This window comes from Thunnus thynnus, chromosome 21 (assembly GCF_963924715.1).
Source record: "Thunnus thynnus chromosome 21, fThuThy2.1, whole genome shotgun sequence".
Lineage (NCBI taxonomy): Eukaryota > Metazoa > Chordata > Actinopteri > Scombriformes > Scombridae > Thunnus > Thunnus thynnus.
Genome location: NC_089537.1, coordinates 4,827,003 through 4,840,257, shown reverse-complemented (window position 1 = coordinate 4,840,257; position 13,255 = coordinate 4,827,003). Strand labels below are relative to the sequence as shown.

The window sequence follows — 13,255 nt, the reverse complement described above, 5'->3', positions numbered from 1 at the left end:
CGGGGACAAAAGCAGTTTATTGTCGCTGGATGATTTTTATCTGTTTCCCAATGACTCAATATCTCCAATTAACTCCATTTAGACTTGTTTAAGGACAATTAATCATTAATTAACCAAGGGAGGAGGGTGGTAAATATTTACTTATTCATCATACATTTTTCTTATTTTGCTCCTGATTAGTTTATGAGACAATTTTCTTATAATGTGTGTAGCATTCTAATCTAACAGGCTGGCTTCCTGACTGCACATTCATCATGGATTTTAGACCATAATCTTTTATCCCTGCTTCAGACCGTCAGTTGATAAGATGCAGTCGAGAGCAGGGACTACAAAGTTAATAGACTATCACTCCCCCTAAAAAGAACTGATTGTACTATTCAGGAGGGTCGCATACACAGTGAGAGGGGTCGCCGCAAAAGCGAGAACAAAAGAAAAAAAAAACTGGGGAAAAGTGAGCGGAGCCAAAGAGTGTATTTTGAGTCCTGCGGGTTAATTCAGTGGCTTTCAGCTACAATTGCCGTGTCTAAACATTCATGAGCCATAGAGGGATGGAAGGAAGGAGGGAGAGGCAGAGTAGGGGAGGCAGAGAAGCGAGGGGAATGGATGGAGCAACAGCACATCGCTCAGACACAAGAGGGAGAGCTGGAGGAGCAGCAGCTGCCGCGTTAGCTCGTCCACACCGATCTGAGCAGGTAGAGCGAGCACTTGGAGCACAGGGAGAGGCGGTGAGAGTGCAGCAGCAGCAGCAAGCAAGCAGCAGCAAGCAAGCAGGAAGGGAGGGAGGGAGGGAGGGAGGAAGTCTGTCTTTTCACCTGAAGATTACTTTGTCTCACACTTCACTCACCCTGTGTGCTGGAAGGAGCAGCGAGGAGGAGAAAGAGGAAGAAGGTGCTGTTCATTAGGAGGTGTGAGCTCTTTCTCGCTGGTCCTTTTTTTTTTTTTTTTTTCTCCTCTCTTTTACTCCTTATTCACTCTTCTTCACGGGGGTCAGCTGGACTTCTCTGCAAAAAAAACCCCGGTGATCAGACTCCGTTGGAAAGACTGAGAGATTGAAAAAGGAGAGAAAAAGTGAGAAAACTGCGGTAAATGGCCCTCGGCTGCAAAGGAAAAGAAGTTTCCATGAAAATTTAAGAGATTTTAAAAGGTAAGATTTCTTTTATATAACTGATTGTAACTGAACATCTGGATGAATGTAAAATCACCATTATATATATTTGATTTGTACTCATAATGATCAGAACAACCTGTTACAAGGTAAGTCTTAAAATGCTGCATTTAAGAGCCGAAGTGTCTCTTTCCTTTCTATGTATGGAACTCACAGTGTCGCGATTACCAGTAAGCACCAGTAAGCCCTCATGAATATCATTTATTGACTTTGGCGAGCAGCGGCAATTTGCACTTGTTTTTTTATTTAACTGAGCCACATGTGGGGAAAAATGATGTGACAACAAGGTAAAGTTGAATAGAGTAGCGAGAGGAGAGAGGAACACAGTATGTGTTAATAAGATAAGCTGGAACAGAGCGGAGCATGTCGGAGCCCCGAACAGAAAAAAGAAAAAATTTAGAGGGATAGAGGGAGAGATAAAAAGAGATCAAAGGAGGAGTGGGAGAGATGGGGAGTGAGAGAGAGAGAGAGAGCAAAGGGGGTAGGCAGTGAAAGAGAAAGAAAGAAATATACATGAGTGTGAAGGAGAGTTGGAGTGAGAAAGACAGACGAGAGAGAAGAGACAGAGAAAGAGTAAAAAGAAGGAATAGGAGGAGGGATGGAGGAGTGGAGTGGCGGGGGCTCGCTGGCAGCCAACTCAGTAACCAAGGCAGCTGACATGAGGGAGAGCCAACAGGGGACAGTGGGATTTCTATTTTTCACCCTCGTCGAGATACGCCGGGGCTCTGCCAAGTCCCCTGCCTCATCCCCCACGGATAAAGATTTCATTGTGCAGCTCTGTGACCGAATTCATTAAGCATCTACATTACTCTCCCCTGGCCGCACTACTCTCTTACGCTTCTTTTCTCCCCAAACTCCCTCTCCGGGCTGATACTCACTCTCTCCGTCTGCTTCACCCTCTCGCTTTCATTATAGTCTCAATTGGCCCTATAATCAGCTCAACTCGTGTTGCATCAACAGTTGTATTTTGTGAAGCTCTGCAGGGAATAATAAATACATACCGTATCATTCTTTAGGGAGGACTCTATCAAAAAGGGCCGCTTTGGCGAGGCTGCCCCCCCCCCCCCAGACCAAAAGTTTATCGAGCTTGGCGTCGGGATGCCACACGGGGTCGCTCTAAATGCAGCTGGAGGTCACGGGAGATTTAATTGATGGCAACTTTGCCTGCATTGTGCAAATTTGGAATTTTTAGAACAGAAAGAGTGTTTTCAGAAATCCTCTTTGCTGTTTCAATGTCAATCTTTGTCACAACTCATTTACAGCATTTAGTGATACTTATGTATCCAAAACCAAACAAAATCAAGACTTTAACCCTGATTAAACTGTTGTTGCCTGACGAAGCTCCAACTAGGATTGAAACATCGTCTCCTTTTGATCAATGCTGTTTTTCAGTAGCCCTACATGTACACTCTACACCTACATGTTACTGTAGGTTTGAATATTTACATTTTATTGCTTACTCTTAACCAAAATGCTACTTAGCTAAAATTAACAACAACCAATGTTGATTTACGTGCTTTAAATTGTGACAAAGAATCAAAAATTGTTCTTCAATTTCAAATCCAAATCTGGAGAGGATTTCCAGCTTTGGCGCCATCCGGTGGTAGCATCCAAAATGACAAAAATGAGGCAATTCACACGACACATAGTCAATTTCACTAAATTTTATGAGAATGTGTTGGGAGAACCACTCAAAAACTCCAGGAATTGACCCTACAGAGAGCTTTTGTGATGGGAATATTTAATTCCTTCTTGAAATGCGATGTAATTGGATTGGTAACATCCATGTGTGTGCATACATTTAAATGCACACTTCTCTCTCAGTAATCTCATTTTATTTAAGAGGTCATTGTGAATACAAAGGTCCCTTTACAGAGACGGTTGTGAGGGAAGCTGAACAAAGCTGTATTCAGAGGTAGGTAGGTTTTGTATGTGTTCAATGTACTGTATATCATGCATTAGTCCTTTCATGCCTTTTGTTCACATTGAAGACCAAGTCATCACCACTTCAGGTAAAAGGCTGGTAAAAGGCTCCTCATTGTTTCCAAGATGTGAGACACTTCGCTTGTGGTAAAATCAATAGCCCAGTAAATTCTTAATTGAATGAAAGCAGGGCCTGGAGCCCGTTGGTGCTTTATGGGCTACCAGAAGGCTCCTGTGAGAGAGTACGGAATAACAAGGACCCTGCTGGCATTGTTGTGGTCTGGGAAACATCGTCATGTCAATCAGCCAGGCCTGGCAGGCGACAGCGGCGGTGGGAGTTTGTTAGCGCTTGTACACCTGCCATGTTACGCTTGAGCTGAGACTGGTGTCATATTACCTCCAGTTAGCTTTTGTTCTTTTGAAATGCTTTTTTTTTTGGTTCATTATTCAGCACTGTCTCCCAGTGTTATCTGACACCAGGGAGTGGTATCATAGATGTCATCACGCTGAGCGAAGGTAGAAAACCACCTTAAGGATTTCAGGGAAGAAACAGAGTTGACTGGAAATGGACACTGGTTGTCCAAACGACAGGTATGCTTTCTGTACATGAAATGCCCTTGTCCTGTTTTGGAGCAGAGCAAATCCTTTTGTTGAAGCTGTAACTCATCTGTCTGAGCTGTTGATGGATTGGCTGACCTCGGGGCTCTTGTTGCCACTCCAAAGGAAGCAAAAGACTACAATGCATGCTTTTGGTCAATTTGCTGAGTGTCATGCTTGTTTCATGCTGCAGAATGTTACCCATCACTTTGTTAACCAGCTCATCCACAATGGAAAGTGTGCAGATACTGTGTGGTACAAACTGTATACTGAAATAGCAATACTCTTTGACTCAAATGAATGGAAGTCAAGACAAAGTCCACGAAGGCCAAATATTTGCTTCAGTTCATGATAAAATGCTTGGTTGTACCTGGAGAAAAAGTAGCATTGGTTCTTCATTGGAGAAAAGGATGGTTCATCCATAAATGTCAATACATGCTCCCTTAGAAAAGTTGTTTGATAGTTTGAAAGTGGTGAAAAGCTCCTTTTATATCATATATTAATCCAATTTATGAAGAGAATGGCATGAATAGGTGTGAAACTGGGCAGAGATCCCAAAAACTTTTGTTCACAACATTCCTACTTCCAACCCTTTCCAATGATTACTGCTGCACCGCATTGATTGTCTCTGGTTTGGTAGCGAAATTTGGACCAAGTTCTCTAGCACACCAGCAAAATGTAGCGACCTGTCTGCTACCTTGAAATGCAATATTTCCCTTTTTGTAGCCTCTGTATTGATCTGTACCAACAATTACCTCTGCCTTTGTCACTCGACAAAAACTTCACCTTCAAGGGTTGCTGCTCAAAGAAAACGTGAAATTTTCTGACATTCTTGAAGATACCTTGTTTCGATTCTGAAAGGGCATACTTTGTCCTAAACTTGCGACAAGGATTTGAAATATTTACAATTTTGGCTGGTCTTTAAATAGATAATTTGCAGTCTCTTAACAAAAAAGAGTCACTACCAGCACTTTTCCAGAAGAATCTGTTCAGCACAACAATTTAAAGAAGTGGCACACAGTGGACAAATGGGCCAAGGCAGCTAAAAATACAGCTGTAATTTAAACTGGCAGTAGCAGTGCAGCTAATATACCTCTGCAACCTTAAAGAACACCTACAGCAAGTAACAAGTTCATTCCCCTGACTTTTAAACACAGGCAACACTTCCTCTTTTCCCTCAGTGTATATACAATACAATAATAGTCATTTGTGTGTATTAATGCGTGTGCATGGGCTATTGTTGTGTGGGTTAGCTAGAATAAATTCAGCAATGCCTGAGCCTGATCACGCACCAGAAGATGCAGGTTTTCATTTCATTAAGCTGCTCCTGCAACTCCCTCTAAACTCAGACAGTGAATTATTCCATCCCCTCTTGGGTTGAAGAAAGCAATCATGTTTTCACTTCATTTTTTTTTTTTTTTTTCCAGGACTGACTCTCAGGCAGTGGAACTATTCAAAATGAGAGTTGCTTAAAGTAATAGACAGAAACACCTCATCTCTGAAATTAATTTGAATTGATTCTCCCTAGTCCTTTTCCCCTTGCCCTGACAGGGTTTTTCAGAGGGAAATTTCAAACATTCAAGGCCACATGTAAAAATCAATTTCTAAATCAAGCTGTTTCGAGAGATGAGCTGTCTCTGTCTCTGTAGTCCTCGCTGTGGATAGGAAAGCATTCTGAGCACATACCAAACTTCTCTTAACTGTTGCATGGTAACATACAGCTCATTTGCTTTCACTAAACAATTGAGGATTTCTTATTAAGGAAACCGAGACTGCTCTGCCTGTATGTGTGAGCATTTGTGAATAATACCTAATGTGCACAAAGGATGATTGTCAAGGTATGTACACATACTGCTCATTGTTATTATTTATGATGACAAATCACACAAATGGCGGGGGTTTATAAAGAGTTGGATGCCATCTGGTTGCTCAGGGCCATCGGAGTGCATTGTGCGGACATGTCATTGTTTGTTGTCAATGAAAAACAATAGTGGCGCCTACAGGGGTGGTTCTTGACAAGACACAAACACACTGGTTCACACTTTGTACACACCAACCCCAAACAACTGACAGTCGTGGAAATAAAGAAGTGGCTGTTTGTCAAAAGCTGCAAAAACTAGTATTAAACTGGAACTTGTACAAAGCGAGGTAGGTTTGTACAAGTTTGTTTAAGAATTTCTTGCTAATCATTAGCAGGCTACTTAGCTTTTCTAATTGGTATAAATTCATGCAATCAACTATATCAATAACATTACTTTCATATCATCATTAGCAGTGTTCAACTGGCTTAGATGAGAAGCTCAAGGCTCCTTCTTTCTTTTCACAAAACATGTGTGGTCCACATCTACCAACATTAGCCGGTTAGCCTTAGCACAACAAAGTTTGTTAACAAAAAGCAGTTGGCAGTTTCTTTTCACAGTCTTTTCGGGAGACTCTCAATGGACAGCTATGACTGATGGAGACAGCCGAAGCTGTCAGTAGGCGAGTTTTCTAGTCTAGTTGTACTGTAAAACAAGGTTAACAGCGGAGAAGAAGAAGAAGAAAACACGTTGAGTAAAACTCTACAGCAAAGAGGAAAATACAGCTGTTTATCAACCTGCTGCATTTTTTTATTTTTCATTTCATATCTGTTTAGTTTTGAAAAATTATGTAAGCATCTTTAAATGTAAAAACGATCACAAGAGAAACAAACTTTACACTTGTAGCGGCCATCCTCTCTCCAAAAGTTTACATATTGACTCTTTATGCAAACATGAAGTTTAGTTAAGCAGATTTTGAGAACCACAAAGATCCCTTCACCATTTTACTTACCACTTCAATATTCCCTCAAATTCTCTAATGTGTGGGTTTGTCACCTATCAAAACCAACTCTGATCAGAATATCTGTTCAGAGAAATATCAGATAATAAACTTTTTTATTTTCAATAGTAAATTCCTACTGAAATGTGTCCATTGTAACAATCTTTAAATAAAAAGTCAAATCGATCATAGCTAACAGCTCACATTGTGATCAGTTGCTAGCAAACATGCTAGTGAAGCAGCTGGCGAACAGCAGTGCTAGCTTGACTACCCCCGTCGGTCATGTGATCCTCTCCTTGCAGGTCGTAGCTGTCGAGTTTCCTCAGTCTTGTCATGACTAGAGCCATATGTGATGTCCAGAGGAATTTATTCATTGTTAACAGCTTTTGTAATGATTGTGTAAAGAAAAAAAAAAGTATTTTGGGACCCAAGTGCATCACATGACCTGCAGTTCCATCTGTGACCACTATGCCAAAATCTCAGCTCAGTTCTGGTCCTGCAGGGTGGTTGGGTGAAGGGCTGTCCGTGCAGAAAGCTGCGATGGGGGTTGAAGGACTGAAAGTAAACAGGATGATGTCAAACTGTCAAGGCCGAGTAGTTGAGGAGGCTGTCCCCTCACTGAAATGTCACCAGTTTAATTCATGCAACAGCAAATGTTCTCACTGTCAACCTGTTCAAATATCCCGCCTACTCGGTTATCACACTCTAGATTAGAGCATCAAGAAAAAAAAAAAACCCACCTAAAATATAGGTGCAAATTATGATCTGCTATTACATCAAAACCAAACACACTCTATTTAATCTTTTATCAATCCATCTCTGAGGCATAGACGAAAAATAAACAACTAATCTACTTTCATCGAAGGCCAAAATAATCATCATTGCATACATTGCATAAGGAATACAGTGTGACCTTGGTCTTGGCAGACAGTGATTACGTTTTATTGGCCAGAAAAAAAAAAAAAAAAGGAGCCCAATACTCACCAATGTACTCTGGCTGAATAAAATGGAGCCTGGTCGGGAATGAATTATAGCCTCTGGAGTCGGTGCGCTCCAGTCAACTTTTTCTCTCCTATTGCAGTGGGAGGGGGGGGGGGATGAGTCGCCATAAATCTGACCCGGAGATCCATTAGGGTTTCTGTACTCTGCTGCTCAAAGCGTGAGGCTACTCTTTCTTTTTGTCACTCTGTCCGCTGCTCTTGTGACCAGCGTTGACATTAATAACACCAGTAGTGTCAATTAATGTTATTCAGGATTTTGTATGTTCATTTCTACATTATGTTATCTCTTTATGTGTGTTTGCGTCAGTGTTGCTGATGAATTGTTGCGTCTAGCGTCAGTAGGTTTGTCTAATATTCAGTGTATGTGTGAATGTGTTTAATAGCAAACAGAAAAGAAACCACTGAATTGGTAGAAGTCCCTCAGAGACCTCTGTCAAGCCCACACTAGAGGTCTCCATAGGGCCAAAATTTGGGCACTGATCTGAAACGAACCTGTGGAAAAAACCTACCCGAACATTTTCAGAGAATATGATCTAAACGAGATATGAGAACCAAGTCAGACTCAGTCCAAAATACACACTAAGATAACTAGATACAATTCAAAATGATTTAGACCCAAAGATAGAATAATAAGAATACTGGCAGCAGCATGATGAGCCCCAATTAACTAGCAGCTGCGGTTGAAAAAAAGGAGTATTATATGTCATTTATTGTCATTTTTCCTGTACTCCGCAGTTCACACTTTCTGCCTGCCTCATAAAACACTTTTATTTGTTGCAATGTAAATGCAGTAGCTAGGGTCCACTTGTTTAGTTGATATATTGTTACTCAGACTCTTCCTTGACCTGATTAGATTAGATATATAATTGGATATGGTCCAATTCTGACATCAGGTCGGGTCTTGATGATTAAGGGGTCAAGATGACTCGTGAAACCACAAAATTTGTTATTTTAATAACAGAAAATGATAAAAAATGTTAAGTTGGAATCTGGATTCAGATTTGCATCAATATAAATGGAAAATTATGCACATTTTTTGGGGAATACCTAGATCCTATCTGGGAAAATCTGAGCTTTTTACAAGGATGGGTAATTTGATAATTGAGTCTTGCCATTTTGCTCAAAGTTTATATTTGAAGTGTTGACAACCAGTTAGAGAATGATCCGAGGAATGTAGAATAAATACACTTTTGTTTAAGCAGTTATAAATTGTCTCTTTTTGGTGCTATCCACATAAAAATGTATTTATTTAGTATAGTAGTATTTAGTTCCTCCTTGGTTCATGGCCATTTTTCTGAGATCATCTGTGTTCTCATCCAGTAACTGAAGCTGGTTTCTTCTCTTTTTCATGTCCAGGCTTGACGTGAAACCTGCTACTAGAATACAGTACGTGTGCACACAATGTTTGTGTAGATTTCTTTGTTCGTTACCTGTGAATACGTGTGTTTGTGTGTGTGTGTGTTGTGATGGGGAGGGGGTTGGGAGGAGGGTGTTGCATCAGCGCAGATTGCTCATGAAATATGACCTCTGGAAAAGTTTCCTGTCCGCATTCTCCTCTTTGAACTCCAATCCATTATCTTCAGGTATCAAATTCATCCCAACAGGTGTAGTGTGTTAAATGATATGAGCCTGTGGCAGCCTGCCACAGATGCAGGGCCCCATGCTGCAGTTATCACCCGCATCATCTGCAGCTGTGAGGGAAGTGAGAGTGTCGCGCTATGACAGCCATCTGATGGAAGTTTAGTGAGTTTCCTTCTTTTTTTGTGTGTCTTGGAGGAGATGTGAGTCAAATCTTGAAGACATATATGCATTATAAGATATAGTTTGCTCTCTGATTGACTGGAAAGCTTTTATTTGAGCTTCCCTTGAACATCATTTCTCTTCTATATCCCGAAGCATCCGATCGATACAGTGAGAGTCATGTAGACAAAGAAGACAAAGACAGAAAAGAAGAAAAGTATCTCTTTCTTCCTTGCCGTTTGCTGAGACAAGCAAGAATAGCTGGTTGTTTGAGATGAAATGATAAAATCTTTTGCTACACTTTTGCCCCCTAAGTACTGGAAATGAAATTGTTTAGATCCAATCGGCTCCTGTCAAACTCCACCACAGCACGATTAAATACTACCTGAGTTTTGGTTCAGTCACGACACTCTTGTAGCCTCGTTTTTGGACGTACAAAGCAACTGTTCCCAGCAAAAAAAGCTCTAAAAATCCAACCCAGCACCAAGGTGACACCAAACCGACACTGTTAGGAACTAGCTGGTGAACACAGGGGAGCATTTAGCAGCTAAAGAGCCGGATATTTCCCTCAGGAGTTGGTTGAGAGAGAAAAAACTGAGCTAATAAGAGAGTGAATATTGGACTTACATTTGTCAGGTTGACATGACTGCAAATGAATACTGCTCCACATCTGTGTGAGTAACACATTCACTGCATCACTTTTATAAAGTTGTGTGTACAGTTTGTGGTGCTATTTTTAAGTGGACAAAAAAAAAACACTCACACTTTCTCATTTTTATTTATTTGACGGGGACAATGCTCATTAATCAACAGAAAGAAAAGAACTGTCAGTGAGCCAGCGTTAGCTTACAAGGCTAACTGTCATCTGTTGTCCCAGGCCAGATGTTAAAAAGGCAACCTCAAAAAAAAAGAAAGAAAAGATATTAAGTTGTTATTGTCACTCATTCAATTCTCTTTTAGTCACATTCTTTATGTAAAATTGTATATTAATATTCAAACTATAAGCAGTTGCCATGAATTCAAAGTTGAAAAGTTAAGCCAATTAATGTGATTAACGTAGTTTTCCGAAGGTTCTTTCTTTGCCCCAAAATGGGAATGCGAGAGAAAATCAATGGAAATGTTTATAGGCTGATCCGACATTATGAGAAGCTCCTAACAATTTAAAATTGGCTCGTATACATTATATTAAAGGAAATGTCTGGTTTACTTGAACCTGATATATTTCCCATTGTTCCTCTATGTGCTGTGCTAATGTTGCTCTCTCCAGTTCCGTTATAGAGATTCTGGTGATTCACAAAAAGACGCTTATCTCCCAAAACAGCAATAATCGGGTCAAGCTGCTGAGCCTCCTACATCTGTCCAAATAAACATGATTTTTTACATGAATAGCTTCAAAAGTTTGTTTCTGACAGAAGATAGAAACTAGCCACCTGTAGCCACCATTATGGCTGACTGCATAGTCTACATTTCAGGTGCCTAGAGATAGTTTCACTTTTATGTAAAAAATGACTCTAAAATTGGCACATTTGGGTAATTAAGTAAATATCTACAGAAGAATTGATGCTGTTATTGGGTTCATCTATTTGTTGTTGTTCTCAGAGCCTGTTGAAGACAGTTTACATTACATGGGAGAGAAGGAAGATAAAAATCCATCTTAAGTTAATGACTCTTACTTTCTTTGCTGAACTTCTTAAATAAGTGATATAGTCCCTTAAACAGGCAGGATAAATGATCCTTCCCCATTAGGCATTTTTCACTTCCTCCTTACAGTAAGATAATAATCTAAATGTTTTAAGTTACCGGTGAGGATGGGTATTTTCCAGCAGAGATGAATGATACATGCTGCTGAGCGTCGGTGAAAGAGCTCCAGTCAGAGCGTATTTATTTGCTCATGCGGAACCAAAGTCCCTTGTGTTCACCCCACGCTGTTTGATGGGGCCGACATCCCCGACACCTGGTTGCGGTGATGGGTGGGAGTGATAGGGCGGGGCAACTACAGTTTCCCCCCCCCCAACCCCTCTCCTCGCCCTCCCCATCTACACAAAAACACAGATGAGCCTGTTTGATCTCACTCCACTCTGGTTCAAAAGAGATCTACCCCTCAAATGCAGTCATACCCTTCAACACCCGTCCTCCCTCCCATCCCTCCTCCTGGTATCGTTACACTATACCTCCCTTTGAAATGACATTACCTGTGTCCTCTTTTTAAGCTTAGGAGAGAGGAGTAGTAGATGAGACAGAATGGGAGATGTCGATGGGAGTGCAGTGGGAAAATAATCCACAGGAAATTCCCGATAAGATTGGAGGATTAATTCCTATTCCAGCTGCGTTCAGGGTCTCGCGTGTCTCCTGAGGAGACTTAAATGTACCATGTGGTAGCCAATGCTAGTCATAAAATAAAACATGAGGAAAACTGCTGGAATTTCTACTCTATTTCTTTTGCAGCCTATTTATTTTTATATGTGAGTCAATCTATTTAGTTATTGTATATAATTTCGCCTTTGCCTACTTGATTGTTTTTGTATTTTGTGATTTATGTGGCATTAATAACATATTTTATATATATATTTGTCTCTGTCTTGTCAGTAAGAATGTTCTTGACTATGTTAAAAAAAAAAGTTTTTTTTAGCATTTAGTTTAAATAAAATCATTGTTTTAACAACATGTTAACAACTAAATCTAAGTTAATTTAATCAAATTGAGTTTAACATGTGGTTAGGACTTGCTTTGTGTAATTAAAGCAGTTTTAATACATTTATTTGTCCATTTAGGGGCAGCAGAACAAACTGTAAACACAACATTGACATATTATCACCTTATAAAGTTGATATGGTGTACGTGTTAACCAAGCAGACATGAAGCAACATTATCATTTATTCAGAGTTTTCTGTCAGCCTGATGAATGTAGGTTCAATATTAATTTTCCTTTTAGCTCTGGTTTGGTCTCCACCAGCTCCTGAGGGAAATATGCAGCTCTTTGGCTGCTAAACTTGACTACATTCACCCGCTAGTCGCTAACTTTGTCAGCCAGCCATCAGGAATCATATAGTGGGGTTTATTTTTTGTGAAAACAGCTGTCTGCTGCAGCAGGAAATTGGGTTGATGAGTGTAGTGAACCAAAATATTAAAGTTGTAGGTGGTAAAACCAAAACAATGACCTGAAAAATTCTAAAACTTGGCAAAACTGAAGGTAACTGCAGGTAATAATTGTCTGTTTGTAACTACAAACAACCAATTTCACACTACACTTAGTCGTTTGCCCCATTGTTACTAGCTTTAATGCTGAAACCATTATTAAATGTAACCCAGACATCTATAAAAATTCACTTTTCCACAAAATGAAGCCAGTTTATTACTGACCTCTAGATGTCATTTGACCTCCAAATTACCAAATTAGTGCTTATTGTGCCACATTTCATAAACAGGAGTACAGCTCCCCCCCAAAAAATGAACCAGTATGAATATATAATTGCTAAGTAATGGAGCAAAGTCAGTCAGTGATGCAGGCACAATGGCTTGGCTTCCCTTCTTAACTTCTGTGGCAAGCTCCTGTGGCCATATGTTTGAATAAGTGCCTGTCTTGTACAACAACCTACCTCGCCTTGTCAAGTGGGCCCTGGGATCCATGTTTGCAGTCACTTCAATTCTTAAGTCCTACCTTTAAATATTTGAAGAGCCAGTCACGAATTAAGAACAAGGAGAGGAGAGGCTGCACAGCGCACATGCAAGAATAGGGAGTGCATTCATAATGAATGCGCCTCAGCTCCCGCTCTTGATTTATTTCAAGGCGAATGAGCATAGCGAGCGCGAGCGAAATTAACTTGTTTTACACACTTAACATGTGATGTGAATGGCAATTGTTTTCCTGCAATCTAGTTAGGAATGCAAAGACTGTGTCTGATTATTATTTAAAGGGGAATTTACACGTTTTCTTTGTCAGATATCAATTTGTAAAGTTCACTATACACCAGGTGTGAAGTTTAGTCATTTATTTTTAAGAGAGTACTCGCTTCCCCTCTTCCTGTCTTGT

General features: G+C 40.3%; 1 protein-coding gene across 1 annotated transcript in view; it reads left to right on the top strand.

The window, feature by feature from the left end:
* Positions 1–790: 790 nt before the first annotated feature.
* LOC137173304 (cadherin-20-like) overlaps positions 791–13,255 on the top strand; it is a 93,109-nt gene continuing 80,644 nt past the window's right edge. The window contains exon 1 of the mRNA XM_067578070.1: positions 791–1,144. The gene's annotated coding sequence lies outside the window, so the exon portion shown is untranslated. The remainder of the gene's footprint in view (positions 1,145–13,255) is intronic.